The sequence below is a fragment of the Aedes aegypti genome, chromosome 3 (genome assembly GCF_002204515.2).
Source record: "Aedes aegypti strain LVP_AGWG chromosome 3, AaegL5.0 Primary Assembly, whole genome shotgun sequence".
NCBI classification, from domain to species: domain Eukaryota; kingdom Metazoa; phylum Arthropoda; class Insecta; order Diptera; family Culicidae; genus Aedes; species Aedes aegypti.
In genome coordinates, this window is record NC_035109.1 from 234,870,187 (window position 1) to 234,881,215 (window position 11,029).

Genomic DNA, 11,029 nt, shown 5'->3' on the forward strand with positions numbered 1-11,029 from the left:
GATTCGGGTGCCAGCCGGCACATGGCCAAAGAACCTGGAGTGTTCTATGGAATGGAGACACTTGCTGAACCTGTCACGATTGAGAGTGCGATGAACAATGGCAGTATGAAGGGCGCACAGCAAGGAACAATCAAAGGTATCGTATCGACACGAAGCGGCCAGGTTCGTTTGGCCATAAGCAAGGTTTTGTTCGTTCCAAATTTGAAATTCAATCGGATCTCGTTGGGAGCGCTTGGAGTTGATGTCGAATTTATGAAGAATCGTGCCATCCTGACCAAAGACGGGGAGATCATCGGTGAGGCCACCAAGCAAGGTAATCTCTTTTATTTGACCATGGATGTGGAAATCGTTGGCACTGCCTTGACAACCGATGATGGAGTCAGCAAGCACGATTTGTGGCACAAGCGCTACGGACATTTAAGCCATCGAAATCTATTGAAGCTTCAAAAAGCGGAAATGGTGACTGGAATGGGTAAGTTGAAAACGGAGGAAGCCTTCTGTGAAACTTGCGCCGAAGCAAAACTGGTGCGGCTACCATTCAATGGATCAAGACCTCCTACCAGCAGGCCGCTGGAGAGAGTTCACACGGACATTTGTGGAAAAATTACACCGGCCACATTTGATGGTTACCAGTACTTCGTGACGTTCCTGGACGATTACACTCATTTCGCAGTGGTATACCTTATGAAGCGAAAAGACCAGGTGTTTGAATATTTCAAGATCTATCAAGCAATGGCAACCGCAAAATTCGGTGTCCAGATAGCAGCCTTGAGATGTGACCTAGGACGTGAATACTTTAGCAGCTCCCAGTTGGCTTATTATGAGTAACATGGCATCCAGGTGGAGTCAACGGTAGGTTATACACCACAGCACAATGGGGTCGCTGAACGTTTCAATCGGACCATTTCTGAGAAGATGCGAACGTTGCTGCTTGAGTCTGGGGCTCCAAAGTACCTTTGGGGTGAAGCACTGTATAACGCAGTATACGTCACGAACCGAAGTCCAACGGAAGCACTGGAAGTTGAGAAAACACCAGCTGAGATGTGGCATGGCGAAAAACTGAACATTGAGAAGTTGCGAGTATTCGGTAGCTTGGCGTTTTCGTGGATACCAAAGCAAAAGCGAAGCAAGCTCGATCCAACTGGTAAGCGATGCGTGTTTCTTGGATATGCACCATGCGGCTATCGACTGTGGGATCCGAAGGCCAGAAAGCAATTTGTGGCACGTGATATAAGATGTAACGAAGTCGAGTTTCCGTTCAAGATTACACCAGCGGCGCAAATGAGTGGGTGTTTAACAGAACAGTCGATCCCACTTGTAGTTCCGGAATTCATTGAGTCAGAGGGGGACGGTGTGGAGGTACCGGAAATCGACCCTGCCAACGAAATCGAAGTTGCTCCGGACAATATTACGATTGCTGACCCGCAAGATGACGAGTCGGAGCAAGAGGGGGAAGAAGCCGAAGACGATGAAGCCGAAGACATAGTGTTAGAACCGTCGGCACTCCCACCGCAAACGGTAGATAAGAGTTCCTCCCAGGACGGGACAACTCCGAGGACCAGTGGTCGGGAGTGCAAGAGACCAGGTTGGTTCCGAGATTTTATGTCTTCTTATAGTGCAAATACTGCTGTAAATATTCCCACTCAGATTCCTATGTGCTAGGTACGACGACATCGATGGCCATCCAGAAGCAACACGGTGGTATCAGGCTGTAAATGACGAGCTTCGTGAGTTGAAGCACAACCAAACCTGGACATTGGTGAAGCGACCGGCGACTGTCGTTCCAGTTCCATGCAAGTGGGTGTTCGCTGTGAAGACCGACGCTGATGGCAAACCTGTTCGCTACAAGGCTCGCTTGGTAGCCAAAGGATTTATGCAAAGGAAGCACATCGACTACGAAGAAACATTCGCACCCGTCGCCAAGTTAACAACAATCCGGACCATTCTGGCGGTGGCAAACACTCGGGACCTCGAAATACATCAGATGGATGTTCGTACAGCGTTCTTAAATGGCAAGTTAACCGAAACGGTATACATGGAGGTACCTGAAGGCGTAAAATCTAAACTGGACGAGATATGCTTGCTAGAACGTTCACTCTATGGCTTGAAGCAATCGCCAAGGTGTTGGAACAACCGTTTCAACAATTTTCTCCAGGATCAAGGCTTTGTTCGGTCGAATCATGATTATTGCCTTTACGTGCGTCAACAGAAAGGAGAGATAATTTATATCATGGTATATGTAGATGACTTGTTGATCGTGGCGGTGGAAGAAATCAAGCGAATACTCAAGAGCGAATTCGAGATGGCTGACATGGGTCCACTTCATCACTTTTTAGGGATCAAGGTGGAGAGAGACCGCGCAAGAGGTGTCATGAAGCTTTCCCAAACCGGACTTATTGACAAGGCACGATTCGAGATGCAAGATTGCAAAGCGTGCAAAACACCTGCTGAAGTGCGACTACAGCTGACACGAGCAAATGGAGATTGCCAATACCCGTACAGAGAGCTGATTGGAAGCTTGATGTACATTATGATGGGGACACGACCAGACCTGTGCTATATCGTTGGCTATTTATCACGATTCCAAGATGCAGCTGGACCTGATCATTGGCAACAAGCGAAGCGAGTACTTCGGTACTTACAAGGGACAAAGCATCATCAACTGGTATACAAGAAAAATCCACTAAATCACCAACAGAGGATTCGTTGATACTGACTATGCAGGAGACGAATCAGATAGAAAGTGCGTCTCAGGTTATCTACTGAAAGTATTTGGCTGTACCGTGGCTTGGTCTTCAAAGAAACAAGGAACCGTTGCTATGTCATCAACAGAGGCCGAATACGTAGCGATGAGTAGCTGCATCAGCGAGGTAATTTGGATGACCGGTCTAATGACTGATTTGTCTGAAGCCAAGAATCTGCGACCCGTTCCGGTATTTGAAGACAACCAGGGTGCCATTGCCATGACCAAAAAGGAGGAAACCAAACGGGTGAAACACATCGACGTTAAATTCCACTTCATTCGGGATGCTGTGGCTGACGGACGAATTCAACTGGTATACATCCAATCCAAACATCAAGAGGCGGATATTTTAACAAAATCGCTAGCTGCACCACTATTTCAAGAGCTGCGGCAGAAGATTGGACTATACGTAATCAACTGAGAGGGGGTGAAGAAGCTCAACTTAGTAGCAGTTGATCTACATTATGCAGCCCACAGACGCTCAGACGGTTTGACCAACATTGACTCCGCCTCCCAGGTTGATGCTCATGTTGGTGCTATGTTTGACCGTGTGTGATGCTGCTTGACGAACCAATTTGACAGTTTGTGAAACCGATTTGACGGTTGACGAATCGGTCGGCCAAAATCAAACGAGTTTGATTTTGCTCAAACCACCGGTGGGCGGAGCCAAATGTTTGACGAACCGATCGTACCATCTGTAGGGATGTTGCACGAACATCGACGTCATCATGTCAAATTCAAGCTTCGACGTCCCATGAACTACCGATGCAGATGGGTGGAAAGTCAAAATGCGTGAATTTACGCAGCGTCGGTGCCATAGTGATCTATCAAATGCGCGCTCTTGAGTTGTTTCTATATAGATAGTGAAATATCGTTTCCAACTATCTCTAACCGTTTTCTTTAGTAAATTCATCAAGGATTCTTTAATTATTCCTGAACCAATTTCTCCAGAAATATCTTCAGAGAATCCATCAGCAGTTTTACCTGCGATTGAAAAAAATCCATCCATGGATTGTATTTAGATTTGTACTACAGGGATTCCATCAAAAATTTTACCAGGAAATTCTCCAGGTAATTCTCTTGTAATATCTTTAGGAATTCTTCCAAAACTCCTTCATGATTCCACCAGGTGTTCCTCCAGAAATCCAATCAAGATTTTGTCTAGTGATTTAACAAGAAACTTCTGTAAAAATTCCTTTATAAATTCCTACCGGCAAGTTCAACTGAAATTCCTTATGGAATTCTTTCAGAAGTTCCTACAAATATTCCATCAGAGATTCCTCTGATAATGAGGAGTTCTTCTTCTTCTTGGCGTTACGTCTTCACTGGGGCAGAGCCTGCTTCTCAACTTAGAGTTCAATGAGCACTTCCACAATTTTTAACTGAGATTTTCCTTTGCCAAAGTTGTCATTTGCGCATTCGTATATCGTGTGGCAGGTACGATGATACTCTATGCCCAGGGATGTCAAGGAAATTTCCATTACGAAAAGTTCCTGGACCGACCGGAAATTTAACCCAGAAACTTTCAGCATGGTTTTGCTTTGTAGCCGCGGACTCTGACCACTCGGCTAAGGAAGGCCTCTAGAATCAGGAGTTATTGTAGGGAATTAAACACAATTTCATCCAGGCATTCAATCAAGAGAACTTCTAAAGATTCAATCATAAATTTCACGAAGGTTTCATTGAGCAGTTCCTTCAGGGTTTTTATCAGGACTAGCTCTAGGGATTCTAGTTTCTCTAGGAATACCATCAAGAATTTTTCTGGGGGTACCATCAGATGTTCAGCTAGGGATTCCATAAGGAATTCTTTCAGGGATTCCATCTGAAATTTCTCCAGAGATTCTATCAGGGGTAATGAAATGTAATTAACTAGTGATGAAATCCTCTAGGGAATCAGAAATTCCTCCATCAGGCGCTCCTTCAACAATATATTTAGGATTTTCTCCAAGGAATTCCTCCATGCAATGAGTAGAGATTTGTTAGAAAGGACGTTTTCAATAATTTACTCTTTGATTATTTTTTTGATTTATATTCTAAATTTGTCGAAATAGTCATTTTTAGAATCATAGAACAGGTAGAAAATGAGGTTACGATTCGCCACTGATTCCTCCAAGGATCAAGAGTTCTTCTAGGGATTCTATCAGGAATTACATTAGGGATTCTATTAGGAGTACCTTTAGGGCTACCATTAGAGTTCTTCTGAGGATTTCATCACGAGTTCCTCCATGAATTCCATCAAGAGTTCCTTCAGAGATTCCAGCTAGCATTTCTTCCGAGATTCTATTAGGAGTTCCTCCAGAGTTTATATCAGGAGGTCACCTACGAATTCCATCAGGATCTTCTAGGGATATCATAAGGAATTTCTCTAGGCATTCTATCAGGAGTTCCAGCAGGAATTCCTCCAGGGATTTCATCAGGAGTTCCTCCTATGATTTCATCTGCAGTTCCTACAAGAATTCTTCTTCTTCTTGACATTAACGTCCCCACTGGGACAGAGCCGGCTTCTCAGCTTAGTGTTCTTATAAGCACTTCCACAGTTATTAACTGAGAGCTTTCTTTGCCAAAGTTGCCATTTTCGCATTCGTATATCGTAGGGCAAGTACGATGATACTCTATGCACAGGGCAGTCAAGGAAATTTCCATTACGAAAAGATCCTGGACCGACCGGGAATCGAACCAAGACACCTTCAGCATGGCGTTGCTTTGTAGCCGCGGACTCTAACCACTCGGATGGGATGCCTCCCAAAATTCTTCAAGGAATAAATACCTCCAAGTATACTCAAGGGTTATCAAGAATTCCTCCTAAGATTTTTCCGGGAATGTCTCAGGATTTTATCACCGGAATAACTCTACAGATTCCATCGAGAATTTCTCAAGGAATTTCTCACAAAATATCTTCAGAGATTCTTGGGTTTTCAGAAATCAATTCAGCAATTTTACCAACAATTTCTTATAAAGATTTCATAAGTAATTAGGGAATCCATCAGTATATCCTCAAGTGACTCTATGAGGAGTCTCTCCTAGGATTCAAAAAAGGAATTCCTTCAGCGATTCCTCTGAGAATTCATTCATTGAATCCACCAGGAATTGCTTCGAAAATTTCGTTAGGATTTCCTCTAGGCATTCCAACTAAAAACCCTCCAGGAATTTCTCTAAGGATTCAACCAGAGGTTCATCCATGGATTGGATCTGAAATTCGCCCAGGTAATTCTCCATGATTTCCATCAGGAAAATCTTCAAGGAATGAGCTGAAATTCTCATAGGGGTTCCACTAAAAATTCTTTCAGAAGCTTCACCAATATTTTTCCGGTGATTTCACCGAAAATTCAAGAAAATCTTCTAAAAGTTCTTCCAAAACATTCTGGAAAAAATCCTTCGGTTCCTTCGGAGATCTCACCAGTATTTTCTCTAACTATTTCTTCTGGAATGGTGTTTTTTAAGAAATTTCGCCATGAGTTCTTCCAGGGTTAAGAATATCAATAGAGTTTCGCTAGAATTTTTTTACCAGAAAAATCTAATACAGCTTCGCCAGAAGTTCTACCAGAAAATACTTCAATGATTTGACTAGGATTTTCCTTCTTCGAATATTTCAGGATTATCAGAAATTCCTCCAGGCAATTCCTGGTGGATTCCTTGGAAAAAAAAATCCTCCAAGACATACTGGAAGGAATTGATGGATAAATTCCTTTAGAAATCCTCGGAGAAATATCCGGTAGATTCTTGAAGTAATTTTTTCAAAAATTCGAGGTCGAATGCTCCATAGGTTCCCTTAAGGGATACAAAGAAAAATCTTTTAAGGAAACACTGGAAGAATTCATAAAATAATTTATTGAAGATTCCCTAGAAAAATCCCCTGAAAGTAACCTGGGGGAACCTCTCGAAAAATTGCAAGCGGAATTTCTAAAGGAATTCCTGGTGAAATCCCGTGTTTGAAGTTTTTTTGAATTCTTTTGCAGTATTTCTTGCTGAATTCCCGAAAGCTTCCTGGTGGAATCTCAAGAGGAATTCCTTAATGAATCCTTGGAGAAATTTTGGGTGGAATCACTGTTAGAGTTCCTGAAGTAAATCTCTACATTTATTTCTGTAGGAGTTTTTGAAGAAATTTCTAGCAAAAATCGCGTTGGAATCTCTGGAAGAATGTTTGGGTTAATCACTGAAGGATTTTTCGGAGGTATTCCTAGGGAAAGGTTTTTGATGCATAGGAGAAATTCCTGGTGGAATTATTGATAGAATTCCTGTAATAATTTCTTGAGCAATCTCTATACAAATTTCTAGAGGAATTCCTAGTAAAAGCACAGGAAAAAAAATCCTTATATAATCTGTATAGAATTTCTTGAAGTTTCGATGGAGGAATTCCTAAATACATCTGTGGAGGATATTTTGGAGGAATTTTTGAAGGAAGCATTGGATGAATAAATCCCTTGGAAGTTTTTGGGTAAATCTCTGGAGGACTCTGTAGAGAAAATTACAAGAAAGAATCGCTGAAAAAATTCCGTTTGGTTGAATTAAAGGAGGAGTTCTAGGAGAAGCCCTGAAAAAAGTTCTGGTTAAATCCTTATGGGAATTTCTGGTGATATATTTATTAAGAAGTATCTGAAATAATTCGTTATGTGATTCCTGAATAATGATATAACTTGTAGAGGAAATAAAGGAATCATTGAAAAATTTTGATAGCAATCTCCGGAAGAATTCTTGAAGTCAGCCTTGAAGTAAACTTTGAAAAAATACTGAAGAAATCACTTGAGGATTTTTTTGATCTTTGAAGGAATCAGTAGAGGAAACCCTGAATAATTAGCAGAGGAATCTTTGAAGAAACCTCTGGAAGAAAGCCAGCCTGAAGAATTTTCCTCGGAGGAATTTCTGGGTAAATCTGTGGATAAATTTCTAGAGGAATTGTTGATGAAATTCCTGGTTGAATCCCAGGAAGACTTTCTGGTGGAATCCCTAGTATAATCAATGGTTCTGGATAAACTTCAGAGAAAACCACTAAAGACTCCGAATACAAACTTTGAAGAAATTACCATAGCCATTCTCATATCGACGACTGCTCAGAATAAACCCCGATAGAAATCCCTCATAATTTTAGATTTCTGCCGGAATACTTCGTGCGAGTTGTAATTGTAATTCCTCCTCAATATCCATATCTTCCGGTATTTGAATTCTGAAAGTTCTGCTCTTTCTCACAACGATTATTGCCATAGAAGTATTCACCCCCACAGCCACAGAAATCGAAAAAAAAATAACAGTCACATATTCACTAGGCTTGCCGAGAGCATTCAAAACATGCGAAGAAATATGGTGTTGCTGCAACAAACCTTGACAGTCGGTCAAACGGTTGCAGCAACATAAATCGGTTTGACTAACTTGGGGGCGGAGTCAATGTTGGTCAAACCGTCTGAGCGTCTGTGGGCTGCATTAAGAAAGCTTACATCGTAGTAGCAGTTGATTTAATCTGACAACCTATATAAGCTCAGTTCAATGGACCGATGCACGAGTTCATTATTTGACGTTTGAGCGGTGCCGTGTTATTTACGTGACCATGGCAACGAGTGAATTTGGCACCGCTCAAACGTCAAATTAGTGAACTCGTGCATTGGTCCATGGATCAATGCACGAGTTCACTAATTTGACGTTTGAGCGGTGCCGAATTCACTGGTTGCCATGGTCCCATAAATAACACGGCACCGCTAATACGTCAAATAATGAACCCGTGCATAGGTCCATGGACCGATGCACGAGTTCACTAATCTGACGTTTGAGCGGTGCCGAATTCACTCGTTGCCATGGTTACGTAAATAACATGGCACCGCTCAAATGTCAAATAGTGAACCCGTGCATCGGTCCATTGTGAAATGTTCATTCCTCAATGGACCTGTGCACGAGTTCACGAATTTGACGTTTGAGCGGTGCCGAATTCACTTGTTGCCATGGTCACGTAAATAACACGGCACCGCTCAAACGTCAGATAGTGAACTCGTGCATCGGTCCATAGACCTTCCTAGAAGCTAGACATAACTTTAGAGTGCATATTGTTTTCCTCTAAGGTTCACAACTACATCTACACTAGGGCACCCATACCATTGGGCGTGATAACCACTATACGCCAATCGCGTATTATCCTCGATTTTATCATAGTACGTGATTGGCGTATTAACTTCGATGGAGCTTAAAATTGGTTGCATAGCGGCACCGGAATATTTTTTTATAGGTTTGGTAAACATTTCAAATGGGAGCCCCCCATTCTTCATTTGCCTTGCTGCGACTCTGTTTGATATTTTTCCCTGCAATGCTGGTCTTGAAAGTTTCCGACTGTGAAATAAAATAATAATATTTTTGTCTGATGGCTGAGATATGCAACCCCCTGAAGAAAGCGCTAGTTCTTGAAGCCTACCACCATCTGTGTGGCGCTAGTGCTGGAGTAAACAAATTTAGGCTTTGTCCTCATCAAACCCCGTGCGGAAGCGACAAATGTCGTATGAGAAAACCATTATTCTATTGATAATCATTTATCGTTGTGCCTAATAATATGTGGCTATATTATCTAGCAATTCCAGAAAAAACTGGATAAAGTAATACGCACTCAACACCAGATTGATAGGTAAAATATGAATGTCGCATTCGAAAACGAGTGTGTCTCGTGCCTAAAACGGTATTTTTGGACGAGCTGTCAAATCAGCACCTTCTCCAGCACCAAATTTTTGGCTTCACTTCAGTTGTTCGTGGATGACAGCCGTTTCAGTCCTGTGGAGATATGAGCTCTGAACCATTGTAACGCTCTTTTTTTAGGAAGACATATTTTCACACCCCCCTTAAGACTCTGTACCTTGCTACGACTATGTAGAATATTTTTGTTTAATAATTGAAGAGTCAAGCTTTATGACTGTGAAAGAAGATAGTTTTAGAGTAATGGCTGTTCAACGCTAATCTGTGTAACGCTAATTTTTAGCACCGTTTCGTGACAGTTAACGTTAATTTTTATGTCGTGGTACCTAGCTACTTGTAATATTTATTAGAGCTTGTAACTTTTAGCGGATAGGCTGATTATGCTACAGGGCCCTGGACTGAATCTTACCTTTATCGGATTGCCATCGCCTTCAGTGGAGTTTGGACTCACCATTCCCGCTTTAGATTCTTCCATTGGCTCATCCGGTCCTTTCCCAAAGATCTCCGTTCGAATGGCTTCGCCCCTATAGATGATGCACTTTCTAGGGAAGTGATCGAGTTCTTCCAGTTTGCAAAGACACTGTTCACATACGGCGGATGGAAAGTCATCAACAACCGTCAATTTAATTCCGATTACCCGCTCGAAGAGGTCGGCGATGGCACGGGGGAATTGTCCGCCGTTGCTGCAGGAAAAATGGGAGCTAAACCGCTCGACACCGAATAGCAGAAGCGACAGTACGATTCCGGTCCGGATGTTGGTCTGCGGAACAAAACAGCCAAGGGTAATATTTTCACTGGATATTTACCTAGTTGTGATACAAACCTACGGACTAGGAACTTCAATTTTGATGGTATTCTTTAGAGAAATATTTTTTATACTTATTAAGTATTTAAAACAAAAAAAAAACAAGAATAAGCGAAACAGACCAGGGAGCTTTCGTTTACTTTTTTGTTTGCATTTATGATTGTTTATAAATATTATGACAAAAATCACGATCAAGGGGGCTTCGAATGATTTTTCAAATCTGTTGGTAATCTGTGTAAAAAGGGGAAAATTCTCGCATCACTTTTCAAAAGGTCCTAAAGCGAAGCCCCAGCCGACAAGAAAAGCGCTCAATAGGCCTTTTCATGTGACAGGTCCGTCTATGCATTTATTTACATCGGTGGAGGACCGATGCATACACGAGGCTATCATTTTGATAGAAGAACTGTCAAAGAGCTCCCCGATCAGCTGTTTTGGAACGTCATGTGAATAGGCCTATTAAGGCTGTGAACCATTTCACCAGTTCGTTTAACTGTTAGTCAAAATTTGACATTTCGATAGGGCTTATTCACAAATTTCATAACGCTGAAAGGGGTGGGTGGGTCCATTCATTCGCTTAAAAACAAGCAGCTACCAGTGTCGTAAAAATTCAGCCGAATGATACCCGATCAGTGCGAAAACGAACAAAAACAAACTCCGCTAGCAAGAAGCCAACCTGACTTCGAGTGCGAATGCGACGAGAAAGAGAGTGGGTGCAACACACGCACACATTCAGTTTCACCCACTGTTGGTGTCATTTCAAAATTCAATTTCACCTAGAGGCACTGAAATTGAAAATTGAATATAAAAAAAAAACAAAT

The 11,029-nt window shown here is 42.0% G+C and overlaps 1 protein-coding gene across 2 annotated transcripts in view; it reads right to left on the minus strand.

Annotated features, from left to right (window-relative positions):
- Nucleotides 1-10,324, minus strand: part of LOC5576228 — a 33,445-nt gene extending 23,121 nt beyond the window's left edge. The window contains exons 1-2 of one of the 2 annotated variants that reach the window (XM_021853795.1): nt 10,230-10,324; nt 9,816-10,166 (exon numbers count right to left, since the gene is read on the minus strand). The gene's annotated coding sequence lies outside the window, so the exon portion shown is untranslated. Of the gene's footprint in view, nt 1-9,815 lie in introns of both variants that reach the window. The other variant, XM_001655956.2, reaches the window with a different exon arrangement.
- Between the last annotated feature and the right edge of the window lie 705 nt (nt 10,325-11,029).